The following is a 13,717-nucleotide window of genomic DNA, read 5'->3' on the forward strand; positions in this document are numbered from 1 at the left end:
TTTTTGGTACCATCCAAGTTATTCCTTGCATTTGATTAGAACTCACAGTTCCTGCTTGAGTAAATCAAATCAAGAGAGAGATATAAACTCGTTGATACACTTTTAAATGATTGAGTCTTGTTGATTCTCTTAAAAGTATATTCGAGTTTGTCCATACAGATTGCTAAGCGAAATATTGGGTAGTGTTGTTAGACCCCTGCTTTTTCAGATCTCACCCACAACTAAGAGTTTCTACGACCCAAAGTCGAAGACTTTAATAAACAAATTTGTATCACACAGAAAAGTCTACGATAATAGATAAATCCGTCTCCCACGAATATACCTATGAGTTTTGTTTCGTCTTTTCATAAATCAAGGTGAACAAGAACTAATTGATAAACCGGTCCTATATTCCCGAAGAACAGCCTAGTATTATCAATCATCTCACAATAGTCTTAATCGACGCAGCGAAAAAATATATTGTGGAATCACAAACGATGAGACGAAGATGCTTGTGATTACTTTTTTTTATCTTGCCTATCGGAGATAGAAATCTCAAGTCAATTATTACAATTGTACTCGTACGATAGAAACAACAAGATCATATCACACAACTATGAGAAAAGTAGTATCGGTCTGGCTTCACAATCCCAATGAAGTCTTTAAGTCGTTAACCTGGTTTAGAAGAAGAAACCAAAGGTTAAAGGAGAATCGACTCTAGCTTAGCACAACTAGTATCACACAGAATGTGTGGGGATTAGTTTTCCCAGTTGTTAGAGTTCTCCCTTATATAGTCTTTCAAATTAGGGTTTGCAATCAATGCTAGCTTAGTAACAAAGCATTCAGTATTCACCGTTAGATGAAAACATGATTAGATTCAAGCTAATATTTATCAACCGTTAGATCGAAAACATATCTTGTTATACACAAATGAAATGCACGTTCCTGGGCTTGTGTAACCGTACCCAAACTTGTACATTAGTTGGTTCAACAATAGTTAACCAAATGGTTAGCCATATGATCACTTTCATTTCAACCATATTCTTCTTCACCATAACTAGTTCAAATGACTCAAATGAACTAGTTAGAGAGTTGTTCAATTGCAAGGAAATCTCATGTACTACATAAGAAAAAATTTAAGCAAAAACGATTTGATTCACATGAATCGGTTCATGAACTCTATAACCACGGTTTGCAATTGCATTCCTTAGTTTATAAGATAAGTTCATTAAACATCGTTTTTAGACATAACCTACTCAAGTTCACGGACTGGGTTCGCGGACTTAAGTTCCCGGATGGAGTTTACAAACTCCAACAGAAATTCTCGGGTTTGAGAACTTCGCCAGTTCGCGGACTTAGCTCACGCACTTCTCCGGTTCACTTGATCAACAAAGTTCGCAAACTTCAGTTTAAGCAATAAGGACTTATACATATATGTGTTTCCACAACAATGCTTATATCCTCCAAATGGTTATATAGTCTAAACTCTCATTTTAATCATTGAAACATTCTCAGAGGACGTTATATAGTTGTTATTCACAAACCATTTTTCGTCAGAGCAATTTTCAAAGTGATTGAAACATAACATGACTTTCATCACTAGGTAAAGATGAACTTGGCTAAAGCGAAAGCTTTACCAACACATATTTCGAGAAATAGATAGGCGAGGTAAACTCGGCTCGAAATACCAAATGTGTATAATGTAAGTCTATATAGCAAAACGTCTTTTGTCTCAAGATAGGAGATAAATAGACTTCTGAGTGATGGATAAGTTAAAGTCTCCACGTACCTTTTAGTCGATGAAGATCCACCAGTTCCTTGAGTAGTCTTTCGTCTTGTATGATGATTGCCATGGAGTTCTTGAGCTCAACTACACTTTTTATCCTAGTCCGAGACCTTAGATATAGTAGACTAGAATAAATCAAGACTTATAGTTTTGATCACTGACATTGACAAACATGCTCGAGATAACAACCCATGCGAGTTCGGCCGAGCAATGCTCTAACATATACAATTGTCTAGGATGTGTTATAGTGACCAATAGTAAATATGGAGACGAGCAGGAGCCAACATTTTCTGCACTTCACACAACTAGGTGGAAAAAAAAATCATCAAGACTGCATATTTTACCATTGGTCCAGATTGAACTTCTCACATGAAAATGTGTTAAGCTTGGCTGCAGTTGTCCATGATGAAGTTAACCACAAAAAATTAACATTGTATCATGTGTTCAGATTAATCATATATGACCAGACATCGTATGATGTTCAGATTAAGTTAACAAACAATCCTATTGTCTCTATTATGACACCGACTCCCTGTTGGGCGGGGGCTCACCAGTTTATTTACTACCTTTCCTAAACTATTAGTCATAAACCTCAATAGTTCACCCCTACTTGAGTTATCCCTAGATCTATTATCAAGCCATAAACACTTCAAAGTATCAGACTCTTGAAAGCCATAAACACTTCAAAAAACTGTAATGTACCTATAGACAAAATACAACTGGTAGACTCAAATTTCCATGCTAATAACAAACTAAGCTACAGACTTACAGAAGAAATAAAGCACGAATGAACCCAAACCCCCTTCTAACAAAAGAAATTACAAGAAACTACAGAAAGGACATCAAATTCCATCAACACAAAGGAAGACAAAACTTCAATCAAAAGGAAATCAAAGAAACTGAAATTTGAAAACTAAAATAATTAAATTAAATTTCTTTTCAATCAAAATCTTCACCTTAAAATACTCTTGTAGGTAAAGCTTCTTCCTTTAGATCATGCATAAAAAAGAAAAAAGAAGTAACAAAAAGAAAAACTAGAAATTAAAAAAAAATTAAACCTTAGAATCAAATTTTCACCTTAATAGACTCCTGGTTCCTCAAAGTTTCCTCTTTTAGTTCCTACAAAAAGAGAAACCAGTGATTAAAATTAATAATTCGCAAAATAAAATCAAACCCATTAATGGATTCTCCTTTATAAGGTTCGAATTTCACCTTAATAGTCTCCTACAATTACTCAGAGCTTCATCCTTCTATTGCTGCAAACAAAAGCAACTAAAATTAACATTTAGGAAATTACATTTGTTTAGAGAACAAATCTGTTAATGGAAGAACAGATCGAAAACAGTAGGACGAGATGATAACGAAAATTATATGGAGGAGATAAGAGAAGAGACGAGAGAAGGTAACATGGAAGAGAAGAGGCGAGAGAAAACCTAGAAGTTCTTCAGCGGCGGAGAAAAATGGAAAACAATAAGAGAAGAAACTGATTAAATGACCAGATATTTTTAGAAGATAAAAGATAAGGCTCAAAAATAGAATAAAAAAAAGATTTTTTTTTCTTTTAGTTAAAATTTGGTGAAATAAGTGCAGGAGTGCAAAAAAAAAAAAGTGGAGCCAATTCTCAAACTATTACAGCTGGGCAACCGTAGCCATTATTTCTGCCTGGATTGTTTTTTACACCGTCGGAAACACGAAACTGACAAAAGAAAATTGTTCCTTTGACTAAACCTACTATTTCCCACGGTTGGTCAAAAACCCTCACAAATAGTCACTATTTGTAACGCCCTTACAAAAAAACCCTCACTAATAGGACTTGTTTTTGTAGTAAGGAATTTCATTGTTCACTGTGTAACTTATACTTTTGGTATGTCCCTAATTTTTAATTAGGCTAATGATGATTTAAATGTAATTGTTCCTATAAAGAAAAAAGATGATTACATTACTGTGCACGATAATTGCAAACCAAAATACAAATCGAGATTTTTGCGAGGCGCAACCGATTATTTGACATGAAAATGGTGATTATCACTGATGATTACTCATTGAAAACTAGAGTTTTTACAAACAAATTTCTTCATGGCGTTATTACACGTGAAAATTGGAATTTCACCAAAAGGCCGTGAAAACTCTTATTTTCACAAATCGCACCAGTGAAAATTAGAATTCTCCTAATCCAAAACGTCGTGAAAACTAGTATTTTCACCAATCGCATCAATGAAAGTTAGAATTCTCCTAATCAAGGCAGGGGATAATTGAATTTCTTTTCTCCTAAATTTTTTTTTGATGATAATTGAATTTTTTTCTTCCTTTTTACGTCAGCTACAAAATATTTTAGATTTATTGGAGTTATTTTAGGGAATTAGTTTAGGGAGCTTTTCTAGGGAGATTGGTCAAATCAACAAAAAAAAAGGATAAAAATGAGTTATTTTAGCGAGTTAGTTTAGGTCTTTTTTTTTGAGACGTTTTTTTAGGGATTAAGATTGATTAATCACTATTTTTCACATTTTTTTGGTTTTATTTTTATAGTGAAATTAATTTAGGTCAAAGGTTATTCTTGTAAACAAGTTATTTAAAAATAGTTATGGGTTCATTATATATGGAATTTTAATGAAGGTTTTTGATATATAAAAAATAATAATTGGGCTACAAATAATTTCCCAATATAGTAGGGATATAAAAAAATCATGCATTAAAATAAGGTGGGACCAAAACTTATGCTTTTAGAGCTTTTAAAAGATCCTCTCCCCCGGCTAAGGCTTAGTTTGGTATTACTACGGCTTTTGTAAAATCACTTTTCTGTTGTGCGTTGTTGTGTTGTGCTGTGAGAAAAAAGCAGTTAGACGTTTGGTAAAATATTAATTAAGGTTAAAGCTGATTAAAAAAGCAATCAAGGTGTGTTTGGCAAAATATCAGATTCAACCATTGTTGTTATGGCAAATGACAAAAACAGACATATCTCTCAAAATAGTTTTATTCAATTTTTTGGGGTTTAAAAATAATTAATTTTTTTACTATTAAATATAAATATATAAAGTATTAAATTTGCTAATTGTTATTATTATTATATGATTGTTAAAAAAAATATTTTACTTAACCACTTTTTAATATATATATATATATAAAACTTTCAAACAAAAAATCAATCTAAAATTAACTAATTATTTAATATTTGTTTTTATTTTTATTTTTGAAAAATTGAATGAAAAGGTATCATAAAATAGTTTGAAAATAAAATATAATAATATTTAAAGAAATAAAAAATTTCTTTATATATATTTAAGGGTAATTTTTGTCATTTACAAAATACAATAGAGACAAAAAGAATAAATCAAACATTAAATTTTGGTGGGACCAAAGCTTATGCTTTTGTAGCTTTTAAAAGCTCATCCTCCCCGGCTTTTAAAATTGGGGAATTTTGAAAGTGCTTTGAAAATATTTTACCAAACACTAATGTTAAATATAATTACTATGTATAATTTTTGAAAGTGCTTTTAGAAAAATAAAAGCATTACCAAACCATATAAAAGTGCTTTTAAAAAAATAATTACTAATATTAAAGTGCTTTTTGGAAGTACTATATATATAAAAGCTTTGAAAGTGCATTACCAAAAATACCACAAAAGGTAACTTTTTTTGTTTGGTCTCTTTGTTACAATGCTGCACCAACAATGGATAGTCTGAGGAACTCTTTTACTGTGAATGGATGCTTACTTTGCAAGAAGAATGCAGAAACAAACCATCATCTATTTCTGCATTGTGAAATAACAAGAGAAATATGGAACAATTTTTGGGGAGGTTATAATTTGCAATGGGTGTTTCAGAACAATGTAAGAGATACTATCTGGAAATGGAGAAGAAAAAAAGGTAAAAATCTGAATTTGAATATCAAAATATATGGGACATAATTCCCTTTGCAATTTGGTGGACAGTATGGCTATAGAGAAATGCAAGGGTTTTTAATGGAAATCACAGTTCAATGGAGAATACGAAGGACAGTGTGAAGTCTTTCATTTACTATTGATGTGTGTGTACAAACATCTTTGAAGGCATTATCCTGAACATGGTTTTGCATAAATGGGAGGTTGTAATTCATTAAGCAGCTTTTGGGTTCGGCTTGTTTTTTTTTTTTTTTTTCTTCTTTCTTTATTTCTTTCTTGGCAGTAGCAGTTGTGCCGCTTAAGCTGTTTTTGTATTTTCTTTAACCATTTCCATTACTTCCTTAGAGCAGTTCCTACGGAATTAACAAACTTGAAGTTTGTTGATTCTGATCCCACTATGGACTCAACAAACATGAAAAATAGATGTACAAACCAACAAATTTGTTGGTTTGTTGAGTGAGATGGAACATGTAGCGCGCGCGTGATGGCAGGCCGGGCGAGCTAGAGACCAATGCTGGCGCTTGTCTTTCCATCGCCCGTTGTTAGTTGAAACATCGGCGTTTTTCGTAAACCCGCCGCGTTTTTCGTAGAAGCGTTAACGGCTGAATCTGGACGGCTGAAAACTCTTGTGATCTAACGACTATATTTTTTTAGTTCTATAAATACTCCTCATTTCAAATATAAATTCACATTCACACTTCTAGTATTCTTTACTCTTCTCCGAGCTTAAAAAAATTCTTCAACTTCAACAAATTTTTCAATTCTTGAACATGTCTCAGCCCTTGTTAGTTCGGCGCGCTCCGTATACTAAAGAAAAAGATGAATCTATTTGCAGAAACTATGTCTTTTTATTTACTCAGCTTGATTCTGCAAACTATCCATGGGTGAATTTCTGGGCGGTTATTCACGAGGGGTTCTGCAGTGACACCCGTAATCTGAGTCGTCGTGCTATATAAGACATAGAAAATCGTTTTCGTACAGTTAAGAAAGAATTAAATGAGTTTGAAGCCTTAACCGTACAATCCAATCGATATAGACTGAGAGGTGAAACTGATGCTGAGATGGTAACAAGATCTTTGGCTGAATGGCGAAGATGGAAAAATGTGGCTTTTCCTTTCGAAAAATGTTTTGAAATCCTTCAGGTGTTGAACAGTTTCAACCCCTTCTTTGTAGTTGTTGTTCCACCGACTACTTCTCATCAGTGAAGCTAATGTAGTCCGCCGTAATTCAGTGAAGCTAGTGCAAAACGCTTAATTTTAACGGAAAATGGGTCATTTGTCCAAATATTTTTAAATCACGGTTCAAATGGACGAGTAAAAAATAGTTTGGGTGAAATGGCCAAAAAAATAAATAGTAAGGATGAAACTGGTTTCATCCTAGCTTAAATTTAAAAAATAGCAAGGATGAAACTGGATACATCCTGTGTAAATTAAAAAAAAAAGAAAAAATATTTGAAAATGGGCACGATGAAACTGGTTACATCCTGCCTATTTTTACATTTTTGTCCATTTAAACAATATCAAAATCTAACTGTCCATTTCACCCAGGAATTGTTGATTTTGGTCTTTTTAACCAATTTTGTGTAATTTTAAACATATGTAATTTCATTTAATTCAGATCGTCGTACTTTTAAAACTAAAATTATAAATTTAGCAGAATTAAAAATTACAATCTCTCTAACGTCGCTCATCGCTAGCTCTCCAATTGTTATCTTTTGGAGTCAAGAATTCTTCAAGACCTGGGGATAGACCTGGGATATCCCCACTTGCCAACATATTAAATAAATTTCCATAAGGAGATAAAGTTGGTTGAACAATATTAGGCGATCAGAAAGCACTAGGCGATTGGAAAGCACTCGGTCCTCCAAGCATATAAGATGTTTGTTGTTGTTGTTGTTTTGGTGGTGTAACATTGTAACAATCATTTGGGTTTTAGGGCGGGAATGATGATGAAATGCGCCTAGGATCTATCCGATATACTTGAGGTTGAGATACAGACACAGTTTGTGGTGAAGTACTGTGTCGTACATGTGGTGAAGAACTCTGTTGTACTTGTGTTTCTCCCACCACTGTATTATTACTATCGTGCAATGATCTGTTACTCCTGGTGGAATCGGTAGACGGTGAATTCCCATCATCATTTACAGTTGGACCCAATCCAAACATTTCGTCCTCGTGACATTTCCGACACATATTCAAGTGTATAACCTCCATTTGTCGATTCATCCAATACAAATCATTCAGTTGGTTTCGCAACTCTTCGGCATTGGCAGTGAAATTGTAGTAAGGATAATCACGTTCCAAAGCTTGGGAAACAATGGGGATCATGGTTGGATCACCTTGTGAAGTAATACTTGGCATCTCCTAACGAATTTCGGGCATATTTGACGAAGATGATGAAGAACTTGCACCCGTGGTAGGGTAAGTCATAAAGCATGGCTCTTTTGGAGGTGGCTGGCTAGGAACGATATTTGCATCATGAGACATGCGTGATAACCATGTGAAATCAAACCCATAGATGTGCATGTTGTGTGTCCCAATTACAGGCTTCACAATCGACTTGTACCATCTGACATACTGCGCTTCACCAATATCCCTCTATATATATTTAGTTCATATCCCTCTATATATTTAGTTCATACTGTGCAGAAACAAACCATCATCTATTTCTGCATTGTGAAATAACAAGAGAAATATGGAACTATTTTTGGGGAGGTTATAATTTGCAATGGGTGTTTCAGAACAATGTAAGAGATACTATCTGGAAATGGAGAAGAAAAAAAGGTAAAAATCTGAATTTGAATATCAAAATATATGGGACATAATTCCCTTTGCAATTTGGTGGACAGTATGGCTATAGAGAAATGCAAGGGTTTTTAATGGAAATCACAGTTCAATGGAGAATACGAAGGACAGTGTGAAGTCTTTCATTTACTATTGATGTGTGTGTACAAACATCTTTGAAGGCATTATCCTGAACATGGTTTTGCATAAATGGGAGGTTGTAATTCATTAAGCAGCTTTTGGGTTCGGCTTGTTTTTTTTTTTTTTCTTCTTCTTTCTTTATTTCTTTCTTGGCAGTAGCAGTTGTGCCGCTTAAGCTGTTTTTGTATTTTCTTTAACCATTTCCATTACTTCCTTAGAGCAGTTCCTACGGAATTAACAAACTTGAAGTTTGTTGATTCTGATCCCACTATGGACTCAACAAACATGAAAAATAGATGTACAAACCAACAAATTTGTTGGTTTGTTGAGTGAGATGGAACATGTAGCGCGCGCGTGATGGCAGGCCGGGCGAGCTAGAGACCAATGCTGGCGCTTGTCTTTCCATCGCCCGTTGTTAGTTGAAACATCGGCGTTTTTCGTAAACCCGCCGTTTTTCGTAGAAGCGTTAACGGCTGAATCTGGACGGCTGAAAACTCTTGTGATCTAACGACTATATTTTTTTAGTTCTATAAATACTCCTCATTTCAAATATAAATTCACATTCACACTTCTAGTATTCTTTACTCTTCTCCGAGCTTAAAAAAATTCTTCAACTTCAACAAATTTTTCAATTCTTGAACATGTCTCAGCCCTTGTTAGTTCGGCGCGCTCCGTATACTAAAGAAAAAGATGAATCTATTTGCAGAAACTATGTCTTTTTATTTACTCAGCTTGATTCTGCAAACTATCCATGGGTGAATTTCTGGGCGGTTATTCACGAGGGGTTCTGCAGTGACACCCGTAATCTGAGTCGTCGTGCTATATAAGACATAGAAAATCGTTTTCGTACAGTTAAGAAAGAATTAAATGAGGTTGAAGCCTTAACCGTACAATCCAATCGATATAGACTGAGAGGTGAAACTGATGCTGAGATGGTAACAAGATCTTTGGCTGAATGGCGAAGATGGAAAAATGTGGCTTTTCCTTTCGAAAAATGTTTTGAAATCCTTCAGGTGTTGAACAGTTTCAACCCCTTCTTTGTAGTTGTTGTTCCACCGACTACTTCTCATCAGTGAAGCTAATGTAGTCCGCCGTAATTCAGTGAAGCTAGTGCAAAACGCTTAATTTTAACGGAAAATGGGTCATTTGTCCAAATATTTTTAAATCACGGTTCAAATGGACGAGTAAAAAATAGTTTGGGTGAAATGGCCAAAAAAATAAATAGTAAGGATGAAACTGGTTTCATCCTAGCTTAAATTTAAAAAATAGCAAGGATGAAACTGGATACATCCTGTGTAAATTAAAAAAAAGAAAAAATATTTGAAAATGGGCACGATGAAACTGGTTACATCCTGCCTATTTTTACATTTTTGTCCATTTAAACAATATCAAAATCTAACTGTCCATTTCACCCAGGAATTGTTGATTTTGGTCTTTTTAACCAATTTTGTGTAATTTTAAACATATGTAATTTCATTTAATTCAGATCGTCGTACTTTTAAAACTAAAATTATAAATTTAGCAGAATTAAAAATTACAATCTCTCTAACGTCGCTCATCGCTAGCTCTCCAATTGTTATCTTTTGGAGTCAAGAATTCTTCAAGACCTGGGGATAGACCTGGGATATCCCCACTTGCCAACATATTAAATAAATTTCCATAAGGAGATAAAGTTGGTTGAACAATATTAGGCGATCAGAAAGCACTAGGCGATTGGAAAGCACTCGGTCCTCCAAGCATATAAGATGTTTGTTGTTGTTGTTGTTGTTTTGGTGGTGTAACATTGTAACAATCATTTGGGTTTTAGGGCGGGAATGATGATGAAATGCGCCTAGGATCTATCCGATATACTTGAGGTTGAGATACAGACACAGTTTGTGGTGAAGTACTGTGTCGTACATGTGGTGAAGAACTCTGTTGTACTTGTGTTTCTCCCACCACTGTATTATTACTATCGTGCAATGATCTGTTACTCCTGGTGGAATCGGTAGACGGTGAATTCCCATCATCATTTACAGTTGGACCCAATCCAAACATTTCGTCCTCGTGACATTTCCGACACATATTCAAGTGTATAACCTCCATTTGTCGATTCATCCAATACAAATCATTCAGTTGGTTTCGCAACTCTTCGTCATTGGCAGTGAAATTGTAGTAAGGATAATCACGTTCCAAAGCTTGGGAAACAATGGGGATCATGGTTGGATCACCTTGTGAAGTAATACTTGGCATCTCCTAACGAATTTCGGGCATATTTGACGAAGATGATGAAGAACTTGCACCCGTGGTAGGGTAAGTCATAAAGCATGGCTCTTTTGGAGGTGGCTGGCTAGGAACGATATTTGCATCATGAGACATGCGTGATAACCATGTGAAATCAAACCCATAGATGTGCATGTTGTGTGTCCCAATTACAGGCTTCACAATCGACTTGTACCATCTGACATACTGCGCTTCACCAATATCCCTCTATATATTTAGTTCATATCTCTCCCAATTGGTTCTTCTCAGCCTATCAAAATTTGATCCAGAGGTTTGCATATGTTGTGGCGGGTTAATTGCAATTGCATATATATCTTGTATTTGGTACTGCAGTCTTTCTCCCAGGTACCAAGCCCCTCTTTCCGATTCTGGAGCGTAAAAAACAACTCTACGCATAGAATAATCAAGAATACGTTGTCCAACATTAGCACCATACTGAGGAAAATCAATGTAAGGGTGAACAACGACGTTGTTGTAGCTCCGAGTCATCTGAACAAAACTGGAACCTGAGACGTCGGTGCCAGTGTCCTTCGCTAAGTTAGTCGAGATGTACATATCCAACATTAGGAATTCATGGGTATCGTCTTTAAGTATTGGTTTACTAACACGAAAGTAGGTATACCACCAATACTGCAAATTACTCCATAATTTTAGTATTTTGACTTAATCTACATTTGGTCATAAAAATTATTTAAATTTAAAAATAATAATTTTTATATTTACCTATATGATGCCTCAGAAACCAGTGAAATTATATGCGCCCATGGACGCTTGATCCAGCGCACAGTACAATTATGCTAAAATTGCAGATCCCCAGTCATAATCTGGTGCTTTGTCAAGATCTTCTAACGCTTGAAGCCAACTAACACGAGCATCAGAAGTTGAGTTTGGAAAGAATGTCTGGCCCAGTACCCATAAGATAAACATATTTTCGAGTTCAGGATAGTCATCTACATGTTCTGGGTTGGGCAAGGAAATACTTCAACGCTAAACATTTAATCCCACCTCCTTTCAATTGTTTATAATCTTCACGTATTTCTGAATCTATAAACGAGGGAAAAAGCGTCTCCCATTTACTATTTTATATCCATTCATCTTGATTGAATGGTAGCGGATCTCCCATTCTATTTGGGATCCCACAAATGAAATACAAATCAAGGGGCGTAATTCCTATTACAAGTATAATATCAACTATGATTAATTCTTTAAATTATTTTATAATTATCTAAAAAATATAATTAAGTTAAGTTAAACAAGCTTACCAATTTCAAAATCCAAAAAATGGAATGTGTGCGTCGTCGCCCACCACTGTTTTCAGAATTATGTTATTGTGTCTTCTAGGCTTCACACTATAAAGCGCACGCCAGGGATATCTGTCAACCCTTTCTCGGACTTGAGGGGGTAAAACTTCATAAACAACCTTTAAGTCTGAAAATCCACGTCTCATTCTAAAATAATCCTCAGACCGATCTTGATGCCCCGACACATGACTTTGGACTAATGATGAAGCAACAACGACACTCGGCAAAGCAAACTCTGCTTCCCGATTTTGAGAAAAATCTACTCCTATGGCAGACCGCGATGCCAGTTCATTTCTTCGATTTCTTCTCTTCTTTACACTATTGACCGTTTTTTTTTAAATGCCGCTCATAATTTATCAATTTTTTTTTGATTTAGAAGAGTTTAGAAGAAGGAAATAGTAGTGGTGTGATTGAAAATGAATTTAGTTGAAGCAATTTATAGTCTTGGAAATAATACCGTTGAAAATATGGGCGTTAGGGAATCGACCGTTGGCGTTTTTGTGTCTAACGCCCGCGTTCAACGACAAGGTTCTGTCGCCAACGCCAGTGTCTTGATTTTCAACGCCTGCGTTTTTTCTGCCAACACCAGCGTGTGTCTGAAGTTCGGGCGCTTGATGATCAACCGGCCGTATGTTTTACCATAGTGGAAAAACCAGTTTGGCCAGCCACCTGACTCAACAAAAAAATGGATTTGGCCATTGCCATAGGAATTTCCCTTAATGATGAACTGGTCTCTTAATAAAATTATCCCTTTTGAGCCAAAAACAAAACAAAAAGCATTACCAAACCCAGCGGTAGATGGCCGGACTAAGTCCTATGGACTAGATTGAGCTGCTAAATTGGCAGTTAAGTGTTGCAAATAAAAAAAAAGTATAGCCTAAAAGTTAACACTAGTTCTCTTTTCTAGCATGTGCTCGCAGTTCAACTAGCAGCGAGATTGAAACGCTGAATGGTTCAACGCTCAAAAAGTAACCTTTACGCTGAACCGAACATCGCTGGATAGTAACCTCAGATGACGTGGACTGCTAATCTAGTTACTAGATTAGCAATACCATGGGACTTAAAAAATTGCCCAACCTGACGTGGACCGCTAATTTAGCTGCTAGATTAGAAGGCCGTAGGACTTAGCCTAAGATCAACCGTCGGGATGAGCTCTTCCCCCGAATAAAATGTAAATGCGAAAAAGATGAAGCCACCACAAGACCGTAAACAATGCCTCTCGAGTCTCGCAAGTGAAAAAGAAGAAGCCAGACGGCACTAATGAACAGAAGCCAGGAGGCATCAGAATAAAACGCCAAAAACGCCTTCTGCTCTATTCTGCATGGGGGACCTACTTATTCAGTCAACAGACCAAGTTTAACCAATGTGTACAACACCTTAACCCCCAAAACAAACAGTATCACCGTCAAACAGCTACATAGTGTGAGAGCGTAATATACACCCAAGTTATAATAGTAGGTAACGAAACTACCACTGGAACAAAAGTTTCTTCAAGTAAATAAATACCCAAAACAAGGGTATTTCAGTCTAAAGAAAGCTAATATGATTCCTCCTAGTAGTGAGTGAAACCCAAAAAGGCCTCATTTT

General features: G+C 35.5%; 1 long non-coding RNA gene across 1 annotated transcript; it reads right to left on the reverse strand.

The window, feature by feature from the left end:
• Window positions 1–2,684: 2,684 nt before the first annotated feature.
• LOC113293842 lies at window positions 2,685–3,989 on the reverse strand. Its single transcript, XR_003332607.1, has 2 exons — window positions 2,978–3,989; window positions 2,685–2,884 (listed from the first exon to the last, which is right to left on the reverse strand). It is a non-coding gene; the product is annotated as an uncharacterized LOC113293842 (long non-coding RNA).
• Window positions 3,990–13,717: the final 9,728 nt, after the last annotated feature.

The sequence above is a fragment of the Papaver somniferum genome, chromosome 7 (assembly GCF_003573695.1).
Source record: "Papaver somniferum cultivar HN1 chromosome 7, ASM357369v1, whole genome shotgun sequence".
In the NCBI taxonomy this organism is placed as follows: Eukaryota; Viridiplantae; Streptophyta; class Magnoliopsida; order Ranunculales; family Papaveraceae; genus Papaver; species Papaver somniferum.